At 46.7% G+C, this 14948-nt stretch overlaps 1 protein-coding gene across 7 annotated transcripts in view; it reads right to left on the bottom strand.

The window, feature by feature from the left end:
* The window catches only part of FZR1 (fizzy and cell division cycle 20 related 1), a 1382318-nt gene that overhangs the window by 1110062 nt on the left and 257308 nt on the right, over positions 1-14948 (bottom strand). The window lies entirely within an intron of this gene.

The following is a 14948-nucleotide window of genomic DNA, read 5'->3' on the forward strand; positions in this document are numbered from 1 at the left end:
GCTCAACACAGATCTCTTCTGCGCCCTGTGTTCTACGTAAAAATCTTTCTCTATGACAACTCACCAGGACATGTCTTCCGTACCAATGTTACAAAGAAACAATGTAAACTTTACCTCTTCTTTCTCCAGGACAAAGCATATCTACTTTGAACTTCTCGGTTGATGACTTAGAATGCAATCAAATCTGGATGATTAATTATCTGAGACTTGTACCTTGTTTTACTGTACAGTGCTTGGCAACAAGCACTTGAATAAACTTCAATTTGAAATGACTGATACTAGGAACCAAAGCTAGTATACAGTTCGTCCAAAGCAGAGTAAGACAGCATCGAGTTGGGCCTGGTCGGGCAAGAAGGCTTGGCTTGTAACTTTGGACCTCAAAGAGACATACTGCATGCCCCAATCATACAGTCTTGCAGAAGATACCTCAGATTCATAGCTGGCTCAATGCACTTCCAATTCTCTGCACTGGTAGAGCGTGATCCTTGGTGCAGAATTTCTTCAACTGTCTGTTCTGGGGGGAGACAAACAAATCTACCTGAGGTATGCCCTACTGGTGGACAAAGTCTACAAAAATGTCCCTGTTCAGCATCCACTCGTGCTGTACAGAGGATGTTTTGCTTTGAATATCCGCTTGTTGGTTGTCCTGGGAAGGAATGTATGTTGCCTGCAAGGGTAAGTTGTTTTTGGAGGCAAGGTCCCAAATTTGTATTGTTATCTGGAAAAGGTGGTAGGACTTGGTCCCTCCTTGTTTGTTGAGGTACCACATGACTGTGGTATTGTCTGTGAAAATTTGAAAGGGGCCTGGTGGCAGGATTGGGAGAAAGGCTTTCAGGGCCAGAAGGACTGCAGTCATTTTCCTCACACTGATATGTTTCTTTTGGAGGGTAGAATGCCAGGTTTCCTGTACCATGAAGCTCTTCATGGTAGCTCCCCACCCTAGGTCTCGTGCATCTGTATGCATGTGCTGGGTTGGGGTGGGGGGTTGAAGTGGAAGGCCAGGGTTCATTAGTATTTGTTGAATCTACCATGTTAGTTCTGCTTTGAGGCAGGGCAAGAGTGTAATCTGAAACTCTAGAGGGTGATCATGTTGGGACTACACATTCAAGTACCACTGCAGTTTTCGCATATGCAATCTGGCCAAAGGCAGTATAGGGATGGTGGCTGCCATTAGCTCCAGGACCCGCAAGAATTGTCTTGCAAATATCTGTTGTACCTGCATTAGGTTTTGGAAGTGGGTAGAGAGGGAGAGAACTTTGTCCTGAGGGAGGAAAGCCCGCATCAGGTCTGTTCTGTTCCTGCAGCCCAGAAAGATTTTGTCCTACTGAGGGGTTGGGGATGATTTTGGGATGTGGAGAGTGAATCCTAGGCTCTGAAGCAGAGAAATGGTGAACTGCATTTGGTTTTGTAGGGTGTCCTCTCTTTCTGCTAGAATGAGGATGTTGTCTAAGTAGGGATAAATTTGGACACCTTTGGTTCTGCAAAAGGCTATAGCCGGAGCTAAGCGTTTTGTGAATACCCTGGGTGTAGTAGAAAGTGTGAACAGTAGGCCTCCTTTAGATACAGTGTGGCCAGGCCTGGGCTGGCAAAAGTGGAAGAAGGGTTTGTAGGGATAACATCCTGAATGATGGAACTTTTAAGAATAGATTTAGAAAGGATAGATCCAGTACTGGCCTCCAAGGGCCATCTTTTTTTGGGGGGACCAGAAATACTAGAGTAAAAGCCTTTTCCTTCCTGTCCTGGAGGGACAGGTTCTATAGTTCCTAGGTTCAAAAGATCCTGTAGGACCAGAAGAATAAGGTGTAGTTGATTTTTTGGGGGAAATGGAATGCCCCTTGTAAAGGGGGGTTTCCTTCCGAGAGGAAATATCCCTCTTGTACTTCTGCAAACACTCAGTGGTCTGAGGTGATGGATCTCAAAGGGGGAGGCAGTGGGAGAGACGGGCTGACAAGGTGAGGTGGCCAAAGCAGTCGCGCACTCTTGGAGCCCTTTCTGTCATGAAAGGGCTGTCTTTGAATAGGCTGCGAGGCTCGTGACCTGGACGTAGTCTGCCTCCTGATTTCTCTCCTATGCCTGGAAAACAATGGGGTAGCAGAGGAGGGAGTCGTCCTGACAAAGCTAGTCTTAGCGGGGTAATTTCTGTAATATTCAGGAATGAAAGACACCAGCAGGTGCTTGATGTCTTGAAGCTCTCTACTTTTCTCCTTAAAGTTTTTGAAGAGGTCTGCAGACTGTTTACCAAACAGGAGGTTGTGGTCAAGAAAGGTATCCAGGATTTTTTTACTTGAAATCTTCTGGTAGGGGTTGAAGGCGTAGCCAAGAGTATCTGCAGAGTACTGATGCAGAAGCTGCGGACCCTGCCAAGGCCTCTGCTTCATCAAAACTGCATTTGACAGAATGTCTAGCCGCTTAAGAAGCCAGGGACAGTTTTGATACTACCTCTGTCTTGCTAGGGCAGTCAGGTGTGGATGACAGGAGAGTAGAAGCTTGGGATACAAGGTCCAAAGCATTCTTTATCATATGGGTTTGGTAGTTGATAGCTCTGAAGGCTAGGATGGAAGAGGTATAAACCTTCTTGCCTATCCTGTCCATGTTTTTACTATCTTGGTCAGTAGGCAAAAGAGACGATGAAGGAATCAGTCTTGTGTGCTTGTCAGGGGATACAGCAATCACTGCTGGGTCTTCCAGGGGTGGTTTTACCAGGAATATTTGTTCATCTGGAACTTTATAGAAATGGTCAAGTCTCTTGGGGCAGGACATTGCGAGTTTGGGTTTTTAGATGCTGAAGAGAATGCATCAAGGTAGGCAGGAATAAATGGAGGCATAGCTGAAGGGGAGGGAGATTCCACTTGAACTAACTCAAAGTATCTCTGGAGTTTCAGTCATTTGAGAAGTATCCCATTTTAGTATTCTTTCATCTTTGTGATGGTATCCCCAAAGGTGCTATCCTCTGGTAGAGAGTGTCCCCTTCTATGGAATCTTCATCAGAGGAATAATATTTTAGTGGAGAGGCAATTTGAGATGAATAAGAAATGGATTCTTCTGAAGATGAGTAGTACGCCTCCTGCTTTTCTTCCCCTTCATGAGCAGTGGGAAGGGGTAGAGAAGCAGCTAAGGCAGGCCTAGGACTGAACAGGAATGGTGGAGGGGGAAGAAGGAGTGGGCCTAAGGGCCATGTAGGCCTGCATCAAAGAGTTGGTGAAGGTTTGCCAGTCTGGAACTCCTTCTGTGGGTGGAGAAAGGTGTTCTGCTTCCTTTTTATAGGAGTAGTCTTAGGAGAAGGCCTGGATTCAGGGGCCTGGATAGGAGTAGGAGCTTCAGGTAATGGCCACCCGGTCATTTGGAGTTATTCGATTCCCCCTCGACATAGGTAGGGACCGACGTCAGAGCCATCTCCATGGACATGCTGGCCGTTACTTTCGAAGCAGCTTCCTCGAGGGGAGTCGCCGAAGTAGACAGCTCTAACAGACATCCCTCAACTCCTAAATCGGAAGCTGGCAGGACATCCAATGGTGGAGAGACAAAAGTACTAGGCCTTGGAACCCTGGCCTTTTTCCGTGGTGGTTTTACTGGGGTGGCCAAATTGGGATCCATCCTGAGCGCTAGCATTTTGAGCCTCTGGCTTTCTAAACACAGATTTAGGGCAGCCAGACGGCTTCGGAGGGTCTTGGTACAAATGACTGAAATAGGGCAAGAGGTATGGTTGTAGTCTCTGCCTAGACAGAAAACGCAATGGTCGCGCATATCCTTATGCGGAATCTGGCACCCACATCGGCATTTATCCTTCTTAGCGGACATCGGCTAATGACTGGGTACAGCAAACCAAGCTCAAGCAAGAATTAAACAAAATCCCTAAAGGGGTACTTAGCTTTAGACATTTTCAAAGTACAGAAGCGATCGATGTGACAGTCGACTGTGGCTGAAAAATTCTGAGGTCTGTGCGTGCAGACGTCACATTTAAAGGTCCCTGGTTTATGGCCCTATGCGTGACATCCACGCTACTAGAGCAGCCGGGCTTAAGCTTTTGTACAGGAGCCGACATTCGGGTCGCCTGAGGTGGGGAATCCCACACTAAGTATATTGCAACATACGAACAGGAGGACATACAAGTGAACTTCATCTGCTATGTCAGCCTGACAAAAGCATATGCCAATCTTCTGCTAAACAGGAAGCTTAGATAGCCAAGGACTTGTCTGCACTAAGAGTCTCCACGAATCAAGCTGATTAGCAGACTTCCTAAGGCAGGTTTCCTAGCTTTCTTCAAAAAAACAGAGACCTATGTCACAGGTATTCTAGTATGGAATCAGGGACATACTCTCTAGGCAGTCAAGTGTGGGCTGGCAGGAGTACAGCACATTAAGACATCCAAAGTCTAGATTTTACAAGGCCTGATGATTGGGGAGAATTATGGGTTCTCCACTTAGAAACTGTAGAATTAAGGAGAACCAAGGCTGCCTGGACCAGAAGTGGACTATGCTCACTCTCTCCTCGTGAACTTCACCAGTAATTTGGGTACAAAGGGAGTTGGAGGAAAGACAAAGTAACTGCTTTCTCCAAATGACAGAAGACATTCAGACTCCCATGAGCAGATACTTAAAGCAATTTTTTTTTTTTAATCTGGCAATTCTGAAAAGTCACCAACGCATCTAACCACATGGTCCAAACATCTGCACTTGATCTTTAAAATCATGAGACAAGGATCTGGTGGAACAGAGCTGGCATCAAGAAAGTACGACAATGCTCACTGAATTAAAAGAATCCTTTCTGTGACAGTAAGACCACTGACAAATATGAAGGCCTGCAATGGCTGTATCGGTGTCTTAACAGTGATGACTACAATGCCTAAAGACTGGAACAAATAAAGATGTGTCTCTGCAGAAATTAGACTGTCCAGTGTCAGACACCACATTATGCATAAAAAGGAGGATTACTTCTCAATAAAACCCTATCCCTGTGCAAAATGGGATAGGGTTAACTCACCTTAAGAGCTTGCAACTCAGATATCCTTCTTGCAGATGTCGGAGAAATCAGTAAAACTGTTTTTCATGTTAAGAACCTCAAGTTAGCCAGGTTAACTGGTTCAAATGGAGCAAATATTAGCTTCTCCAATACAAAATTAAGATCCCGAGGAGGGGCCACCAGTTTACTTAGAGGCCTCTTGTGCAAAAGACCTTTTAAAACCTTTTTGATACGAGTCTGCAATGAAAGAGGGGGATCCATGGGCAAAAATGGTAAAATGGCCAATAAATTAACCAAGACAGACAAATAGGAAAGGCCATAGGATAGTAACTCATATAAATACTGTAAAATCAGAGAACAACTAGCCCTGAATGTGTGCCGGTTATGCTATTGACACCAACTAGAAAACTTCCGTTTGTTCATATACGATTTTCTCGTAGCAGGCTTTCTTGCCTCCATTAGTACCTGCTACACATTCTCTGCAAACAAGTGCCTAAAAGAAATTAAGACCCTATCATCCAGGCAGTCAACTGAAGTTAACTGGTGTTGGTTTGTATCAAACACCTCTGTTCTTGTATGAATAGATCCAGTCTGTAATCTTAATGATCTTCAGAACCCATTTGTCTTAAATTATCTGTTGCCAAAGAGGAAAATGGAGATTCAGACTTTCTGGAAGAAAAAATGGGCCAGGATGGGAGGGCATCACAAGGCTTCTTGAATAAACATTTAAAATAGTTGGATTGTCCTTGGTTTTGGGAGGTTTGAGACTTCTTTTTGGAACCCCTTGCCATTTTTTCTTAAAAAAAGTTCGGATCTGATCCTCGGATCTGTCTCGGCCTTTATCTTCAAGCTTGAGGATCTCTGCCAGCTCAAGGCTAAACCCCTATCTCAGGATGCACTAGGACCCTCCCCAGATCTTGTTTGCCCTAATTATAATTAGGGTTAAGGTTATTTTAATGAAATAACTAGAGGCTGATGAAGAAAGTCAGATCAAGGAAACCAATTTGTAGACTTGGTCTACAAGGAGTACAGAATGGTAGGGGGAAGGGTGGGGATGTAAGAATGAAGGCGAAAATGTACTAGAGACATGAAACGTTATGGTGAGTACATAACTTCTTTATGTGATGTTGTCCCATCTCACCTTCATTCTATTCTTACCAGGATGGGACAGCATCCCTAGCAACCTGAATCTTGGGTGGCTCATGGGAGAATATTCCTTAGGACCATGGATCCAAAGGAGGCCAGATCAACTTTGTAATAAGTGATGAAGGTATATGGCTTTGCCAATGTTGCTGCAGCACAAACAGTGTGTACTGGTAATTTAGCAAGAAAGGCAGTGGAAGTTGTGACAGCTCTCGCTGAAAGTGCTTTAACTTTTTTTGGAAGTTCTTTGTTCTACTTGTAAATAAAAGTTATACAGTCTGAAAGCCATTTAGAAAGAGTGACTTTGAAGGCAGGGGATCCCTTCTTTGCTTTTGAAAAGGAGACAAATAACTGATCCAATTTTCGGAATTCGGCTGTTCTATGTAAATAGTGTAACTGCCTACGTACATCCAACTGATGTAGCATGTATTCTGCCTTGTTTTGATAATTTGGGAAGACAGTAATTCTATGCTTTGGTTCAAGTTGTTCTCTGAAACAACCTTGGGTAGAATGGAGGGATTCATTTGCAAAGAAACCCTGTCTCTGTGAAAAAGCAAATACGGGGGTTTTACGGACAATGCTTACAACTCTGATACCCTCCGAGCAGAGGTTATAGCTATTAAGAAAAGGGTTTTCCAAGTCATAAACTGTAGATCACATGAAGCAGTAGGTTCAAAGGGTGGAAAGACTATGCATGTTGGAACAAAATTTAGATCCCATGGTGCCAGGGGGTCTCTGATAGGTGGTATTAGCAACATGGTACCTTTGAGGAAGGTTTCACATAGCTTGTGAGACATAATGTTGGAGCCAGTCTCTCCTAAATGAAAGTTTGATATTGCGGCTAGTTGAACTCTAATAGTAGCTGCCACTGCACCTTCATCAAAAAGTTTTGCTAGGAAGTCTAGAATAAAACGAACAGTGGCTGAAAAGGGGTCCACGTGGTTATCAGTATCCCATAGGCAGAATCTCTTCCATTTATGGTTATAAATTTTCTCCACTGAAGACTTATGTGAGGAAATAAGGAGGTGTTTAACTCTAGAGGAAAGGGATGAAAATCTGGCTATCATCGGAACTGGAGCACCCATGTTGTCATTTTTAGACTGTGAAGGGATGGGTGGAGGGTTCCCGATACATGAGTGAGCAAATCGAACTGGGTCCAGAATCCAGGGCTCTTCCCGAAAATGAGGCCAAAGGAAGGGGAACCAGATTTGGCCATGCCAGTATAGAGCAATGAGTATTCATTTTCTGCCCAAGGAACTGCTTTCTGGAGAACTTTCAGAATTAGAGGGAAGGGAGGAAAGGCATACAGGAGGCCACGGGGGGGGCGGGGTGGGGGGCAATCATGAACAAGTGCATCCCTTAGTGACTCCCCCGGAGGGGAGGGGGAAGAGGGCAAAATAGCTGTTGCGTTTGGCATTCATGGATGTCGCAGAGAGGTCACAGCAAGGCTGGCCCCATTTTCGGAAAATTCTTTCTGCCATTTCCTGCTTCAGGGACCACTCGTGAAGAAACAGAATAGCTCTAATGAGCCTGTCTGCTACAACTTTGGATCTCCCCAGGATGTGCGCTATCAGAAAGCGTTGGGAAGAGGTCACCCATTGCCACACTCTCAGAACCTCCAGACAAAGGGGGCAATATCTGGTTCCTCCTCGTTTGTTTAGGTACCATATAACCGACATGCTGTTTGGATTGCAATGGTTCCCAATGGAAGAGAATCCTGTAGTGACTGCAGTGCTAAAAGCACCACTCTCATCTCTGGAATACTGATGTGCAAGTGTGCCTCGTTGATCCTGCCAGTTGCATTGGACCATCTTTCCCAGATAATCCCCCCCCCCCCCATCTGAGAGGCATCCATGGTCACAGTGGCTACTGAATGAGGTGGAACAAATGGTCGGCCTAGAATTACTTGAGAGGAGTGTAGCCATCAACGAAGGTCCTTCTTGCATGTTTCGGTGAGGTGTACTTTGTGAGACACTGGTAGTTCTCATACCGACCACTGAGTGGCTAACAACCACTGAAGAATCCTCATGTGCATACGTGCTAGGGGAACTAAGATTATCGCTGCAGACATGATTCCCAAAACTTTGGGGACCAACCTCGCTTAAACTTTCTTTCTCCTCAGCAGGAATCTAACATGGTACCTCAAGGACTGGACCCTTTCTGGTGGAAGTCTCGCAATCATTTGTGTGGTGTCTAACTCTGATCCTATGAAAACCACATTCTGAGAAGGCTGTAAGGCAGACTGTTCATAATTTACAGTAATACCCAGGCAGGAACAGAGCTGCAAGGTTAAATTTCTGGTCTTGATTAGCTGATGCCTGGTCGTGGCGTTTAGAAGCCAGTCATCTAAGTATGGAAACCCTCGGAATCCTAGACGCCTCAAGTGAGCCACTACTACTGCCATGCATTTGGTGAACACTCTGGGGGCTGTAGTGAGGCCAAAGGGCAGAGCCCGAAACTGGTAGTGACTGGCTCCAAGCCAAAAGTGCAGATATCTCCTTGATCGCTGTTCCATTTTTATACGGTAGCACACATCCTGGAGATCTACAGAGCACATCCAATTAACTTTTCCCAGAAATGGGAGTATTGACTGCAGTGTCACCATCCGGAGCTTGCTTTTCTTTACTGATTTGTTTAGTATGCTGAGATGCAGAATCGGTCTCCAGTCCCCTGTTTTCCTTGGAACTAAAAAGAATCTTGAGTAAATTCTGGACCCTAATTGGTCTACGGGGACTTTTTGGACGAGACTTTTTTTTCTAACAATTTTTGAAATTCTAGAGTTACTTGTTCCTTTTGACTGGGTGGAACATCCTGAACTTTTTTCATCTTGGGGGCGAGAAGGGAAAGGGGAATGATGCAACCTCTGGATATGATGCTTTGTACCAGTCATACATTAGTTATCGCCAGGCTTCTAAGTACAAAGACAAGCGACCCCCGACTGCTTCTACAGCTGGACAATCGGGTCTCCTTTCAAAAGTGCTGAAAGGGCCTACCAAAGAAGGTTTCTCTGTCACCCTGATTCTGCGGTCCCCCTCTGCCATGTGGACAGCGTCTTCTATTATTACTTCCCCAGTCTGCCACTGGGGGATGTTTCACCATATGTGTCCTGAAAAGATCTCAGAGATTTTCGAAACCACATTTTACCACTGCCTTTCTGACCTTTGGGGTAAGGTCTAGCAGACATGGAAAAACAGATCCTATGGCACACAGAGTCTTTCCTTCTTGTTCACACCTGGTGAGAGTATCTTTGACCTTAGGCCCAAACAAAAAAGGGGCATTCACAAAGGAAGACTTAAAGGGTTCTGCAAGTTACATATGCTCATCCAAGAATGTCTCCTTAGGGAAATTCCGGAACCTGCCGCTCTACTGACTCCATCAGCTGCATAAAAAATAAGTCTCATGGAGGTGTTAATAATGGACTTTAAGGTTGCGGAGTAAGAGGACATTTTCTTGGCCACCTGTGCAGGTATCGAACCTTGGAGGGAATCTCCTAGCTCTTTGAGGAGGTCCCTTTGTAGTCTTCTAAAATATGTAAGGTAATTCAGTGATCTGATGGAAAAGGCCGCTGAAGAGAAAATGCACTTTCCATATCTGTCCATCTTACGAAAATCTAGAAAATGCGCTTTCCATATCTGTCCATATTACGAAAATCTTCATTCGGGAATAGACAGAACAAGACATCTCTGAAAGTTCCTTCTTTGAGGCTGCCGCCATGACCATAGCGTCAACTGGGACTCCCTTAGTCTGAAAAGACTTATCAGCTGGGGATGTTAGGAATTTGTTAGGCCTCCTAAGAATAGGCTGCATGGAATCTGGGGACTCCCATGTCTTTTGAGAAACTAGGTCCATCAGTTCATTGAAAGGCGGTGACAACCAAGAGGTAGAAGGGCGAGACACCCAAGAGGTAGAAGGGCGAGACACCCAAGAGGTAGAAGGGCGAGACACCCAAGAGGTAGAAGGGCGAGACACCCAAGAGGTAGAAGGGCGAGACACCCAAGAGGTAGAAGGGCGAGACACCCAAGAGGTAGAAGGGCGAGACACCCAAGAGGTAGAACTTTTAGTTATGTACTCACCATAACTTCAGATGTTTGGGATCCATCTCGCCTACATTCTGAATGATGGGTTCGGAGCCGATCCCTCGGCTCCGACTCGGCACGCTTATGCCAAAGAGCGAAGTCTCTTACTGGCTGAGCTTACCATATCCCAGGATGCACCACTACCAGTCCCCCAGATCTAGTTTGTCCGCATACATGCACACATGCATACCCTGCTTATATAACATCGTCAGATGAAACAAGATAAAACAGTAGAACTCAAAACCGTTCAATCTCTTCTGATCTCCAAGGCAGGGGGAAGGAGGGTGGGTATTAGGAATGTAGGCGAGATGGATCCCAAACATCTGAAGTTATGGTGAGTACATAACTAAAAGATGTTATGTGATCCTATCTCGCCTACATTCTGAATGATGGGACAGCGTCCCTAGCACCTGAATCCTGGGTGGCTCACTAGAAAACACTCCTGAGTACCGTGGAACCAAATGAAGCTCGCCCTTTAGATGCCACATCCAATTTGTAGTGGGAAATGAAAGTGTGCGGATTGGACCAAGTAGCCGCAGCACAGATTTCGATATAGCGAGCTTGGAATGAAAAGCTATAGAAGTAGCCATAGCTCTGGTAGAATGAGCCTTGATAGATGTTGTAAGTTGCTTATTCAAGAAGAATAAGCCTGAGTTATGCAATCTCTGATCCATTTTGAGATAGTAGCTTTTGTGATGGTTTGGCCCAGTTTATTATCTGAGAAGGACACAAACAACTGGTCTGACTTACGAAGTTGCTGAGTCCTGTCTAAATAGAAGCGTAATTGCCTGTGAACATCCAATTTATGAAGAGTGTATTCTGCTTCATTGGAGAATTTTGGGAAGAAAACCGGTAGCTCTAGAGATTGTTGGAGGCAGAAACTAGAACAGACCTTTGGGACAAAGGATGGATTAGGCCTAAGTGATACTCTATCCTTGTGGAAAATCAAGTACGGTGGCTTAATAGACAGGGCTTGAAGCTCTGAAACTCTTCTTGCAGTAATTGCAACTAAGAAGGCAGTTTTCCAAGACAGATATTTTAACTCGCATGTAGCAGCCGGTTCGAAAGGGGAGATGTTAATGCGCCAAGCACCAAATCAAGATCCCACGGAGGTGCAGGATGAAAATTGGTGGTCTTAATAGGCTCGCACCTTTAATGAAAGTTTTGCATAGTCTGCTGCTCATCAAAGGAGGATCCATGGATTCGTGGAATTTAGAGATAGCCGCTAGTTGGACTTTAATAGTTGAGACAGAAGATCCCTGATTAAACAGGGATGTTAAAATTTCAAGACCTCTGGGACAGGAGCAGTGATAGGGTCTAAGCCCTTGAGTTGAGCTCCAGATAGCAAACCTCTTCCACTTACTAAGGTACAATTTGTTAGTGGTGGGTTTGTGGGCCAAGATAAAATGTGAACAACTTCCGGTCTAGTGTGTGCCTTCTAACTAAAGTCGGAAGTGGAGGAGCCAAGCTGTCAATTTCAAAGATTGAAGGGACTGATGTCAAGTCCCGACTGATGGATTAGCAAGTCCGAATCAGGTCTAAAGTCCACGGATCGTCCACTGCATGCTTCTTCAGGTAGGGAAACCATACCTGACGAGGCCAGTACGAGCGAATCAGTATCATTGAAGACCCTAGTTGAGAGGCTTTTTGAATAACTCTGGGAAGAAGCGGAATTGGAGGAAAGGCATAAAGTAGCCCTGTTGGCCAAGGTTGTGCTAGAGCATCCATGGCTGGTACTCCCTGATGTGGGATCAAGGAGAAGAACCTTTGGCACTTGGTGTTTAATGGAGTTGCAAATAGGTCGCAGCACGGCGTCCCCATCTCCTGAAAACCTGAGCTGCTACTGTGTGGTTTAGAGACCACTCGTGAGGAGAGAGAATTGTCCTGCTCAATTTGTCTGCCAATATATTTGACTTTCCGGGATGTGGGTCGCTACCAAGAAGCGGTTGGTAGCTACAGCCCATTCCCACACTCTCATGGCCTCTCTGCAAAGGGGGTATGATCTGGTCCCTCCTTGTTTGTTCAGATACCAAACCACCGACATGTTGTCTGTGTGGATGGCGATGATGCCCTGAGGAAGAAACTTGTGTAAGGCTTGTAGGGATAGAAGTACAGCCCTCATCTCCAACACATTGATGTGGAGAAGAGCTTCGTCTGGAAGCCAGGAGCCCTGAACTAGCCTGCCCAGACAATGCCCCCCCCACCCTATCTGGGAGGCATCTGTCGTCAGGGTAACCACTGGAGAGGGAAGAACAAAGGGGTTTCCTTGATCCAAATTGGATGTCTGAAGCCACCAGCGAAGGTCCCTTTTGCATATATCCGTAATCATGATGTGATGATTGAGGGGACGATCCTGAAAGGACCATTGCGTTGACAATAGCCACTGAAGAATCCTCATGTGCAATCTTGCCAGAGGGACTAAAAGAACCGTGGCAGACATTGAGCCTAGAACTTGTAGAACCATCCTGGCTGGGGCTTTGGATCTCGAGATCAGAGCTTGAACTTGGCCCTGTAAAGTTTGGATCCTTTCGCAGGAAGAAAGACGCAGATCAATCTTGAGTCTATCTCTGCTCCTATGAACTTTATGCGTTGAGAGGGCAGCAAGACAGACTTTGACCAATTGAATGTAATCCCCAGGGTAACACCCAGGAGATGGTGGCTTTGAGGTTGTCCATTAGTAGATGCCTGGTGGTGGCAGTCAGGAGCCAGTCGTCCAGATAGGGAAACACTTGGAATCCAAGACTTCTCAGGTGAGCCGTCACTACTGCCAAACACTTGGTGAACACCCTGGGGCTGTGGTGAGACCAAAGGGCAGAGCAAAATTGGTAATGACTGACTCCCAGGCTGAAGCGCAGATACCTTCTGGACGCCTGATGTATCGGTATGTGATAATAGGCGTCCTTGAGGTCTATGGAGCACATCCAAACATCCTTCTCCAACAATGGGAGAATGGATTGTAACGTGACCATTCGGAATTTGGATTTCGTGACGGATTGGTTCAGTCTGCTGAGATCCAATATTGGTCTCAGGTCCCCTGTCTTTTTTGGCACTAAAAAGAACCTGGAGTAATTTCCTGATCCGATCTGGTCTGTGGGGACCGGTTGGATGACTCCTTTCTCTAGCAGCTTTAAAGCTTCTGCGGCTGCCATTTCCCTTTGACTGGGTGGTGGGTCCGGGATTCTTTTGGACGGTGGGGGCGAGAATGTGAATGGGATGGTGTAACCTCCGGCAATGATCCGAAGCACCCATCTGTCCTGAGTGATTGACTCCCAGGCTTTTAGGTGCTTGGCAAAATGACACCCGACTGGCTCGGAGCAGCACAGCCGGGCAATCCCTCATGACGTGTGGGAGGCTGAAGAGCCACGAAAGGACTCATGGTCTCCAGAATTGCGGGCCCTCTGCGCCTCTGGGACGGGCGTCTCCCTGAAAAATTTCCCGTCCTCTGCCTCTGGAAGGGATTCTTCCTGCTGTTGGGAGAAAAACTTACAGGATTTGGAACCACATTTTCCCCTCCTTTAGCCTTGGGGTAAGGCCGAAAGGGAGTGGAATAACGGGCACCTACGGCAGATAAAGTTTTTCCCTCTTGCTCACAGCGGTAAGGGTGTCTTTAACCTTGGGTCCAAACAAGGAGGACCCATCAAAGGGAGCGTCGTGAAGGAAGACTTGAAGGCCTCCAAACTGACACAACGGAGCCAGGCTTGTCTCCGAGAGCCACGCCTGTGCCTGTTCCTCTACCGCCCCTTCGCCGCATAGGAAATGAGCCTCATGGACGAGTTAGAAATTGACGTAAGGATAGCCAACTGAGAGCTAACCGACTGGGCTAGCTGCTCAGGTAGGTTACCGAGAGGGAATCTGACAACTCCTTGACCAGATCCCTCTGAAGCCTGGTAAAATGTGCCAAATAATTCAGAGACCTTAAAGTAAAGGCCGCTGAAGTCAGGATGCGCTTCCGCACCTGTCCATACTCCTAGACTCCTTATTAGGAGGATGGATGGACGTTGCAGCCTCTGCCACGTCCTGTTGTGTAGCAGATGCCACCACCATGCCATCTACAGCCACGCCTTTAGTGAGGAACTCCTTCTCGGGGAGCAGACAAAAATTTATTTGGACGAGAAGGGACTGGTTCCACGGTATCTGGATGTTCCCACGCCTCGACAAACTAAATCCAGAAGCTCAAGGGCGGAGACACCCAGGAGGCGGAGGGCTGAGCCCCAAAGGCCTTGAGGAGCACTGACTCGCCAGTAGAGGGGGGTTTGGATAACCAGCCGCCTCGTTGTTTGAGGATCTCTAAGATGTCTGCAAAGGAGACATCATCCGAGGACGACTGGGACCCCTCTGCATCATCCAGATCAGTGTCTGAAGTAATAGACTCGGGGAGTCCACGTGCTTCCTCTTGCACGATCTCTTCCTTGGGGGTTCCTCCAAGACAACTCAAGAACCCTCAGGAGGAGGGGAACCCCACTGGGGTAACCTCAGGCCCCGGGCTCCGCTGACTACGGACAGGGAACTGCCAAAGACCCAGTCTCCACGCCTAGGGAAGGTGCCGGTAAAGCCGGGAGATGGCAAGAGGACTTGGCCAAGGCACTCCTCATGGCTCCGAAAGCCGGACCCCAGAATCCTGGGAGTGTCCGGTTTCGAGCCGTGATAGTCGACGGAAGACCGGCAGCCGAAGCACCGAGGGGAGGCTCGGAACCGAAAGCATAGGTCCCAAACATCACCCCGGGTCCAGCCGAAGACGTCCACGTACCAAACTCGGACCCGAAGGCCGGG

This window comes from Protopterus annectens, chromosome 13.part0 (assembly GCF_019279795.1).
Source record: "Protopterus annectens isolate FY-2018-M chromosome 13.part0, PAN1.0, whole genome shotgun sequence".
NCBI classification, from domain to species: Eukaryota; Metazoa; Chordata; order Ceratodontiformes; family Protopteridae; genus Protopterus; species Protopterus annectens.